Source organism: Montipora foliosa, chromosome 2, assembly GCF_036669935.1.
Source record: "Montipora foliosa isolate CH-2021 chromosome 2, ASM3666993v2, whole genome shotgun sequence".
Lineage (NCBI taxonomy): Eukaryota > Metazoa > Cnidaria > Anthozoa > Scleractinia > Acroporidae > Montipora > Montipora foliosa.
In genome coordinates this window covers 29,808,378-29,820,172 of record NC_090870.1, presented here as the reverse complement: position 1 = coordinate 29,820,172, position 11,795 = coordinate 29,808,378, and the positions used below count along the sequence as shown (strand labels likewise).

Sequence of the window (11,795 nt, the reverse complement as noted above, 5' to 3'; positions counted from 1 at the left end):
AGCTCCATGATGCAAGATGTAAAGTAGATGAAGTTGAATGCACTGTCAACAATTATGTGAAGCAAATTGAAGACCTGTATGAACGACTCCTGTCCCTTGAGAGGTATTCGCGGGAATATAATCTTCGTTTCAATGTTGCTGAATCTCCTAGCGAGGACTGTCGCCAAAAAATCCGTGACATCTTATCTAATCAGCTTAATATCGAACCAGTAATAGAAAATGCTCATCGAATTGGTCCCCGAAGTGACAATAAACCTAGAACGATAATATGCAAGTTTCTTTATCGTCCGGAAAGGTTAAGAGTCCTTCAAAAGAAGCGTGATCTCCAAGATGGTGTTTGGGTGACTGAAGATCTAATATGGGAGGACAGAGAAAAGAAGAAAAAGCTTAAGGATGTGATGAAAGTAGCTTTTGAAAGTGGGAAAAAACCGAGATTTCATCGAGGGAAACTTTACATAGATGGAGCTATATATGGAAATACCTAGATGCTTATTTTACGGTCAGGTTTGTTGAAATTTGTAGTTATTTCCAAGCTTGAGCCACAAAATTTATAGATTAATTTCAGATTGACTGATGAATAGTGATGCGAATGACCCAGATTTGAACATACAGTCTTTTAATGATCATGGTATATGGTGTATGGTATATTAAGCGATAAAGCTTTTATATATTTAGGCATGAGTTCGTTTGCCAGACACGCAATGCCAGTCTCAGGAGGTCTGTAAACTACACAAACCAGAAGTGATCGGAGATTCTTGTTTTGTACTTGGAGCCACAATTGATGTAAGCCAGATTCTCCAATTTCTGTAAGGTCCTTCAGAACCTTCACCTTTAGGCCATGTTTAACATAAGCGCATACCCCAGCACCAATTTTCCGTAAGCGATCCAGCCTATAGATGCTATAGCCATCGATTTCTACGCTTGCGTTAGTCGTCGTAGAATTAAACCATGTTTCCGAGAATGTTAAGATGTCAAAGCTTTTCTGTAGGGCCATTTCTTTGATTTCATGAAAGTGATGCCTACATTTCAAGGATTCAGCATTTAGATGAGCAATCTAAAGCTGTTTTATGTTGTTTCAATGCTTAAAAGTAATCAAAGAGAATAATGATTAGTATAACCCCTCATTCCACAATATTCTAACAAAATAGGAAGCGAGCACAAATCTAATACATCCCTAATCCTGAGAAACAAAAGACACCAGCCACCCAGTTTGGTGTACCAAATAAATGGAACCACATGTAATACCGGTACTTACATGAGATTATATCTGTAACATTTTTCTTGATTCATTGAGTAACTCAGTTTACTATCAAATTAATTTTGTCATAACGATAAAAGTACACATATAGTGGTGGAACTCATGGATGCTTTCTTTGTCTTCAACACTTTTCCAAAAAAAATTATGTGTGATGAGGTATTTAGAATTATCTCATATAACAGTATTTCAAATTTGAAACTGGAAGCAGATCTCGGGTGAGACAATGGATAAATAAAACTGCAGCATCATCTTCCGCTAATCGCTAGGCATTATTAGTCTATACGTACACAGGCCTGTAACTCAGACAGTGCTTTATAATTATATTATTGCACTGACTGTCAAGAATTAGTTGTTAAAGTGTAATTTATGTGGGTTATTTGTAAATATCTATATGCATTGATCACTTGTTTGAAAGCAACAATCAGCTTCTAAGTCTTTCAGACTTTGAGCTGTTTGACTGCATTACAGCTTTTTGCTCAAGTTGAAGTAAATGAAGTTAAGTTGACTTGCGTGTTTACTTGCGAAACAAAGGATATATCTGTGTCAAAATGATTGCAAGACATCGGATTTTTGTTCCTATTCACAAATAAAAAGCTTCACCTGTCCCTGTAAGAATTTATTCTGTCAGGAACGCCTCGCAAATATTAACAAAGTCAACTTATTAGAAAACTTCTATTTGCAACAAGCCACCATTTCACCATGGTATTTGTTACGTGTATGTTTCTGAATTTCAAGCACTCACTGTAAGCAATATTTCTTGCAGGACCTTGAGTAAACAAGACCAAATGAAAACGATAGCATATTTTCAATACGGGGATAGTTCAATGACAGTACTAAATCTTTCAGTCATCTAACCGTTCTAACATCACTTGTTACTTTTACCGTTTTCGATAAAATACCAAAAACAACAAAACAAATTTCATGCCTTTTGCAAGTCATACGATTCCCATTCCCGGTGGAGACTTTACACGCTCCATTTAACTACAGTCTCAGACATAATTAGTTGGGACACTTCATGCGAACGTCCTCTATTCCCTTCTCGTGCGTCCGCTGCCCCTCTCAATGTTGTTTATCGCAGTTGAGTCACCGAATCTTTCACAGCAACATTGAGAGGGAAGGAAGAGGCATAAGTGTCCCAACAATTATGTCTGGGACTGTGTAAAAGAGGAATTCTTGGTATGTGAGTACTTGGTAGCTGTATTGGGGGGAAATCGTATCATACTTGTGTGTGTACACGTATCAGAGCGAGATTAAATGCTGGGAGTAATGAACGATTTTAATCTAAAGAAGAAATCATTACACGAAATAAGTGTTCCCTTATTTTCTTAAAGAGTGTAACATTAACATTTCATAGACAAAACGATAAAGATATCAGCGGTCATGTTTGGGTTGAAGTAGCGATTGTGTGATACCTGAACAGTTTTTCACATGGTAAACAAAGATCTCTGGGTTAATTAAAAACAAATAACACGCGCTATAGTAGAAGGTGGTTGTAGGTTGTTACTATTCCCAAAAGAGGGGCGGCGTTTATTGCACAGATACGTCGTACTACGTTTATGATGGAGTTTATCAATAGAGAGGCTGAAGCATCTAGCGTCTGTGATGAGCATGATGGCCGTTGCAGTACAAGTGAGAGTTTGAGTGCACGAGATGTGAGGCGAGTTTACCTCGTTACTTATAGTCAAGCAAACAGAGACATTGTCATTCTGTCAGGAATGCCTCGCAAATATTAACAAAGTCAACTTATTAGAAAACTTCTATTTGCAACAAGCCACCATTTCACCATGGTATTTGTAACGTGTATGTTTCTGAATTTCAAGCATTCACTGTAAGCAACATTTCTTGCAGGACCTTGAGTAAACAAGACCAAATGAAAACGATAGCATATTTTCAGTACGGGATAGTTCAATGACAGTACTAAATCTTTCAGTCATCTAACCGTTCTAACATCACTTGTTACTTTCACTCTTTTCGAAAAAATACCAAAAAACAACAAAACAAATTTCATCCCTTTTCCTAGTCATCTCATTCCCAATCCCAGTGGAGAGATTACACGCCCCGTTTTCAAAGAGGACGGATATTTACCGGGAACCATACAATGGTCGAGAGATACGTGACTTGCCAGGTAATTATAGGTTTTATTTTAATTACGTTTCCCATGTCATACTTTATATCATCGACCTTCCACCCACCATTACAACACCTTCCACTCGCAACTATGGAAAACCTCGCCTACGATCATCTTCATAGTCATCATCTTCATGGTCCACTTCACGCAAACAGACAAGACACTCTGAACACACAGACGGAGGACGACAGCATAGATCCACAGAACGCAAGAAGGATTCAAGAAGTTACAGCTCACGCAAAGAGAGCAGAAATCGTTTGCATATTCAAAGGCATCGCCATCATGAGAGAAATGATGACCCAAGGCATGGACATCCTAGAGAAACGCCAGCCAACCCACAGCAATGACACTGACAAAATGTAAATCGTGTATGTTTCGGAATTTCAAGCAGTAAGCAATATTTCTTGCAGAACCTTGAGTACACAAGACCAAATGAAAACGATAGCATATTTTCAATACAGGGATAGTTCAATGACAGTACTAAATCTTTCAGTCATCTAACCGTTCTAACATCACTTGTTACTTTTACCGTTTTCCAAAAAAATACCAAAATCAACAAAACAAATTTCATGCCTTTTGCAAGTCATACGATTCCCATTCCCAGTGGAGACATTACACGCTCCATTTAACTACAGTCTCAGACATAATTAGTTGGGACACTTCATGCGAACGTCCTCTATTCCCTTCTCGTGCGTTCCCTGCCCGTCTCAATGTTGTTTATCGCAGTTGAGTCACCGAATCTTTCACAGCAACATTGAGAGGGAAGGAAGAGGCATAAGTGTCCCAACAATGATGTCTGGGACTGTGTAAAAGAGGAATTCTTGGTATGTGAGTACTCGGTAGCTGTATTGGCGGGAAATCGTATCATACTTGTGTGCGTACACGTATCAGAGCGACATTAATTGCTGGGAGTAATGAACGATTTTAATCTAAAGAAGAAATCATTACACGAAATAAGTGTTCCCTTATTTTCTTAAAGAGTGTAACATTAACATTTCATAGACAAAACGATAAAGATATCAGCGGTCATGTTTGGGTTGAAGTAGCGATTGCATGATACCTGAACAGTTTTTCACATGGTAAACAAAGATCTCTGGGTTAATTGAAAACAAATAACACGCGCTATAGTAGAAGGTGGTTGTAGGTTGTTACTATTCCCAAAAGAGGGGCGGCGTTTATTGCACAGATACGTCGTACTACGTTTATGATGGAGTTTATCAATAGAGAGGCTGAAGCATCTAGCGTCTGTGATGAGCATGATGGCCGTTGCAGTACAAGTGAGAGTTTGAGCGCACGAGATGTAAGGCGAGTTTACCTCATTACTTATAGTCAAGCAAACAGAGACATTGTCATTCTGTCAGGAATGCCTCGCAAATATTAACAAAGTCAACTTATTAGAAAACTTCTATTTGCAACAAGCCACCATTTCACCATGGTATTTGTTACGTGTATGTTTCTGAATTTCAAGCACTCACTGTAAGCAACATTTCTTGCAGGACCTTGAGTAAACAAGACCAAATGAAAACGATAGCATATTTTCAGTACGGGATAGTTCAATGACAGTACTAAATCTTTCAGTCATCTAACCGTTCTAACATCACTTGTTACTTTCACTCTTTTCGAAAAAATACCAAAAAACAGCAAAACAAATTTCATCCCTTTTCCAAGTCATCTCATTCCCATTCCCAGTGGAGAGATTACACGCCCCGTTTTCAAAGAGGACGGATATTTACCGGGAACTATACAATGGTCGAGAGATACGTGACTTGCCAGGTAATTATAGGTTTTATTTTAATTACGTTTACCATGTCATACTTTATATCATCGACCTTCCACCCACCATTACAACACCTTCCACTCGCAACAATGGAAAACCTCGCCTACGATCATCTTCATAGTCATCATCTTCATGGTCCACTTCACGACAACCATTATCACGCAAACAGACAAGACATTCTGAACACACAGACGGAGGACGACAGCACAGATCCACAGAACGCAAGAAGGATTCAAGAAGTTACAGCTCACTCAAAGAGAGCAGAAATCGTTTGCATATTCAAAGGCATCGCCATCATGAGAGAAATGATGACCCAAGGCATGGACATCCTAGAGAAACGCCAGCCAACCCACAGCAATGACACTGACAAAATGTAAATCGTGTATGAAATAAGTGTTCCCTTATTTTCTTAAAGAGTGTAACATTAACATGTCATAGACAAAACGGTAAAGATATCAGCGGTCACGTTTGGGTTGAAGTAGCGATTGCGTGATACCTGAACAGTTTATCACATGGTAAACAAAGATCTCTGGGTTAATTGAAAACAAATAACACGCGCTATAGTAGAAGGTGGTTGTAGGTTGTTACTATTCCCAAAAGAGGGGCGGCGTTTATTGCACAGATACGTCGTACTACGTTTATGATGGAGTTTATCAATAGAGAGGCTGAAGCATCTAGCGTCTGTGATGAGCATGATGGCCGTTGCTGTACAAGTGAGAGTTTGAGCGCACGAGATGTGAGGCGAGTTTACCTCATTACTTATAGTCAAGCAAACAGAGACATTGTCATTCTGTCAGGAATGCCTCGCAAATATTAACAAAGTCAACTTATTAGAAAACTTCTATTTGCAACAAGCCACCATTTCACCATGGTATTTGTTACGTGTATGTTTCTGAATTTCAAGCACTCACTGTAAGCAACATTTCTTGCAGGACCTTGAGTAAACAAGACCAAATGAAAACAATAGCATATTTTCAGTACGGGATAGTTCAATGACAGTACTAAATCTTTCAGTCATCTAACCGTTCTAACATCACTTGTTACTTTCACTCTTTTCGAAAAAATACCAAAAAACAACAAAACAAATTTCATCCCTTTTCCAAGTCATGTCATTCCCATTCCCAGTGGAGAGATTACACGCTCCGTTTTCAAAGAGGACGGATATTTACCGTGAACTATACAATGGTCGAGAGATACGTGACTTGCCAGGTAATTATAGGTTTTATTTTAATTACGTTTCCCATGTCATACTTTATATCATCGACCTTCCACCCACCATTACAACACCTTCCACTCGCAACTAGGGAAAACCTCGCCTACGATCATCTTCATAGTCATCATCTTCATGGTCCACTTCACGACAACCATTATCACGCAAACAGACAAGACACTCTGAACACACAGACGGAGGACGACAGCACAGATCCACAGAAGGCAAGAAGGATTCAAGAAGTTACAGCTCACGCAAAGAGAGCAGAAATCGTTTGCATATTCAAAGGCATCGCCATCATGAGAGAAATGATGACCCAAGGCATGGACATCCTAGAGAAACGCCAGCCATCCCACAGCAATGACACTGAGAAAATGTAAAGCTTGTACGTTTCGGAATTTCAAGCAGTAAGCAATATTTCTTGCAGAACCTTGAGTACACAAGACCAAATAAAAACGATAGCATATTTTCAATACAGGGATAGTTCAATGACAGTACTAAATCTTTCAGTCATCTAACCGTTCTAACATCACTTGTTACTTTCACTCTTTTCGAAAAAATACTAAAAAACAACAAAACAAATTTCATCCCTTTTCCAAGTCATCTCATTCTCATTCCCAGTGGAGAGATTACACGCTCCGTTTTCAAAGAGGACGGATATTTACCGGGAACTATACAGTGGTCGAGAGATACGTGACTTGCCAGGTAATTATAGGTTTTATTTTAATTACGTTTACCATGTTATACTTTATATCATCGACCTTCCACCCACCATTACAACACCTTCCACGCGCAACTATGGAAAACCTCGCCTACGATCATCTTCATAGTCATCATCTTCATGGTCCACTTCACGACAACCATTATCACGCAAACAGACAAGACACTCTGAACACACAGACGGAGGACGACAGCATAGATCCACAGAACGCAAGAAGGATTCAAGAAGTTACAGCTCACGCAAAGAGAGCAGAAATCGTTTGCATATTCAAAGCCATCGCCATCATGAGAGAAATGATGACCCAAGGCATGGACATCCTAGAGAAACGCCAGCCAACCCACAGCAATGACACTGACAAAATGTAAATCGTGTATGTTTCGGAATTTCAAGCAGTAAGCAATATTTCTTGCAGAACCTTGAGTACACAAGACCAAATGAAAACGATAGCATATTTTCAATACAGGGATAGTTCAATGACAGTACTAAATCTTTCAGTCATCTAACCGTTCTAACATCACTTGTTACTTTTACCGTTTTCCAAAAATATACCAAAATCAACAAAACAAATTTCATGCCTTTTGCAAGTCATACGATTCCCATTCCCGGTGGAGACATTACACGCTCCATTTAACTACAGTCTCAGACATAATTAGTTGGGACACCTCTTGCGAACGTCCTCTATTCCCTTCTCGTGCGTTCCCTGCCCCTCTCAATGTTGTTTATCGCAGTTGAGTCACCGAATCTTTCACAGCAACATTGAGAGGGAAGGAAGAGGCATAAGTGTCCCAACAATGATGTCTGGGACTGTGTAAAAGAGGAATTCTTGGTATGTGAGTACTCGGTAGCTGTATTGGCGGAAAATCGTATCATACTTGTGTGCGTACACGTATCAGAGCGACATTAATTGCTGGGAGTAATGAACGATTTTAATCTGAAGAAGAAATCATTACACGAAATAAGTGTTCCCTTATTTTCTTAAAGAGTGTAACATTAACATTTCATAGACAAAACGATAAAGATATCAGCGGTCATGTTTGGGTTGAAGTAGCGATTGCATGATACCTGAACAGTTTTTCACATGGTAAACAAAGATCTCTGGGTTAATTGAAAACAAATAACACGCGCTATAGTAGAAGGTGGTTGTAGGTTGTTACTATTCCCAAAAGAGGGGCGGCGTTTATTGCACAGATACGTCGTACTACGTTTATGATGGAGTTTATCAATAGAGAGGCTGAAGCATCTAGCGTCTGTGATGAGCAAGATGGCCGTTGCAGTACAAGTGAGAGTTTGAGCGCACGAGATGTGAGGCGAGTTTACCTCATTACTTATAGTCAAGCAAACAGAGACATTGTCATTCTGTCAGGAATGCCTCGCAAATATTAACAAAGTCAACTTATTAGAAAACTTCTATTTGCAACAAGCCACCATTTCACCATGGTATTTGTTACGTGTATGTTTCTGAATTTGAAGCACTCACTGTAAGCAACATTTCTTGCAGGACCTTGAGTAAACAAGACCAAATGAAAACGATAGCATATTTTCAGTACGGGATAGTTCAATGACAGTACTAAATCTTTCAGTCATCTAACCATTCTAACATCACTTGTTACTTTCACTCTTTTCGAAAAAATACCAAAAAACAGCAAAACAAATTTCATCCCTTTTCCAAGTCATCTCATTCCCATTCCCAGTGGAGAGGTTACACGCCCCGTTTTCAAAGAGGACGGATATTTACCGGGAACTATACAATGGTCGAGAGATACGTGACTTGCCAGGTAATTATAGGTTTTATTTTAATTACGTTTACCATGTCATACTTTATATCATCGACCTTCCACCCACCATTACAACACCTTCCCCTCGCAACAATGGAAAACCTCGCCTACGATCATCTTCATAGTCATCATCTTCATGGTCCACTTCACGACAACCATTATCACGCAAAGAGACAAGAGATTCTGAACACACAGACGGAGGACGACAGCACAGATCCACAGAACGCAAGAAGGATTCAAGAAGTTACGGCTCACTCAAAGAGAGCAGAAATCGTTTGCATATTCAAAGGCATCGCCATCATGAGAGAAATGATGACCCAAGGCATGGACATCCTAGAGAAACGCCAGCCAACCCACAGCAATGACACTGACAAAATGTAAATCTTGTACGTTTCGGAATTTCAAGCAGTAAGCAATATTTCTTCCAGAACCTTGAGTACACAAGACCAAATAAAAACGATAGCATATTTTCAATACAGGGATAGTTCAATGACAGTACTAAATCTTTCAGTCATCTAACCGTTCTAACATCACCTGTTACTTTCACTCTTTTCGAACAAATACCAAAAAACAACAAAACAAATTTCATCCCTTTTCCAAGTCATCTCATTCCCATTCCCAGTGGAGAGATTACACGCTCCGTTTTCAAAGAGGACGGATATTTACCGGGAACTATACAATGGTCGAGAGATACGTGACTTGCCAGGTAATTATAGGTTTTATTTTAATTACGTTTACCATGTCATACTTTATATCATCGACCTTCCACCCACCATTACAACACCTTCCACTCGCAACTATGGAAAACCTCGCCTACAATCATCTTCATAGTCATCATCTTCATGGTCCACTTCACGACAACCATTATCACGCAAACAGACAAGACACTCTGAACACACAGACGGAGGACGACAGCATAGATCCACAGAACGCAAGAAGGATTCAAGAAGTTACAGCTCACGCAAAGAGAGCAGAAATCGTTTGCATATTCAAAGGCATCGCCATCATGAGAGAAATGATGACCCAAGGCATGGACATCCTAGAGAAACGCCAGCCAACCCACAGCAATGACACTGACAAAATGTAAATCGTGTATGTTTCGGAATTTCAAGCAGTAAGCAATATTTCTTGCAGAACCTTGAGTACACAAGACCAAATGAAAACGATAGCATATTTTCAATACAGGGATAGTTCAATGACAGTACTAAATCTTTCAGTCATCTAACCGTTCTAACATCACTTGTTACTTTTACCGTTTTCCAAAAAAATACCAAAATCAACAAAACAAATTTCATGCCTTTTGCAAGTCATACGATTCCCATTCCCGGTGGAGACATTACACGCTCCATTTAACTACAGTCTCAGACATAATTAGTTGGGACACTTCATGCGAACCTCCTCTATTCCCTTCTCGTGCGTTCCCTGCCCCTCTCATTGTTGTTTATCGCAGTTGAGTCACCGAATCTTTCACAGCAACATTGAGAGGGAAGGAAGAGGCATAAGTGTCCCAACAATGATGTCTGGGACTGTGTAAAAGAGGAATTCTTGGTATGTGAGTACTCGGTAGCTGTATTGGCGGGAAATCGTATCATACTTGTGTGCGTACACGTATCAGAGCGACATTAATTGCTGGGAGTAATGAACGATTTTAATCTGAAGAAGAAATCATTACACGAAATAAGTGTTCCCTTATTTTCTTAAAGAGTGTAACATTAACATTTCATAGACAAAACGATAAAGATATCAGCGGTCATGTTTGGGTTGAAGTAGCGATTGCATGATACCTGAACAGTTTTTCACATGGTAAACAAAGATCTCTGGGTTAATTGAAAACAAATAACACACGCTATAGTAGAAGGTGGTTGTAGGTTGTTACTATTCCCAAAAGAGGGGCGGCGTTTATTGCACAGATACGTCGTACTACGTTTATGATGGAGTTTATCAATAGAGAGGCTGAAGCATCTAGCGTCTGTGATGAGCAAGATGGCCGTTGCAGTACAAGTGAGAGTTTGAGCGCACGAGATGTGAGGCGAGTTTACCTCATTACTTATAGTCAAGCAAACAGAGACATTGTCATTCTGTCAGGAATGCCTCGCAAATATTAACAAAGTCAACTTATTAGAAAACTTCTATTTGCAACAAGCCACCATTTCACCATGGTATTTGTTACGTGTATGTTTCTGAATTTCAAGCACTCACTGTAAGCAACATTTCTTGCAGGACCTTGAGTAAACAAGACCAAATGAAAACGATAGCATATTTTCAGTACGGGATAGTTCAATGACAGTACTAAATCTTTCAGTCATCTAACCGTTCTAACATCACTTGTTACTTTCACTCTTTTCGAAAAAATACCAAAAAACAGCAAAACAAATTTCATCCCTTTTCCAAGTCATCTCATTCCCATTCCCAGTGGAGAGATTACACGCCCCGTTTTCAAAGAGGACGGATATTTACCGGGAACTATACAATGGTCGAGAGATACGTGACTTGCCAGGTAATTATAGGTTTTATTTTAATTACGTTTACCATGTCATACTTTATATCATCGACCTTCCACCCACCATTACAACACCTTCCACTCGCAACAATGGAAAACCTCGCCTACGATCATCTTCATAGTCATCATCTTCATGGTCCACTTCACGACAACCATTATCACGCAAACTGACAAGACATTCTGAACACACAGACGGAGGACGACAGCACAGATCCACAGAACGCAAGAAGGATTCAAGAAGTTACAGCTCACTCAAAGAGAGCAGAAATCGTTTGCATATTCAAAGGCATCGCCATCATGAGAGAAATGATGACCCAAGGCATGGACATCCTAGAGAAACGCCAGCCAACCCACAGCAATGACACTGACAAAATGTAAATCGTGTATGAAATAAGTGCTCCCTTATTTTCTTAAAGAGTGTAACAT

The 11,795-nt window shown here is 39.5% G+C and overlaps 1 protein-coding gene across 3 annotated transcripts in view; it reads right to left on the bottom strand.

Moving 5' to 3' along the window:
* The window catches only part of LOC137992811 (uncharacterized), a 217,588-nt gene that overhangs the window by 72,408 nt on the left and 133,385 nt on the right, over positions 1-11,795 (bottom strand). The gene's annotated exons all lie outside the window — the stretch shown is intronic.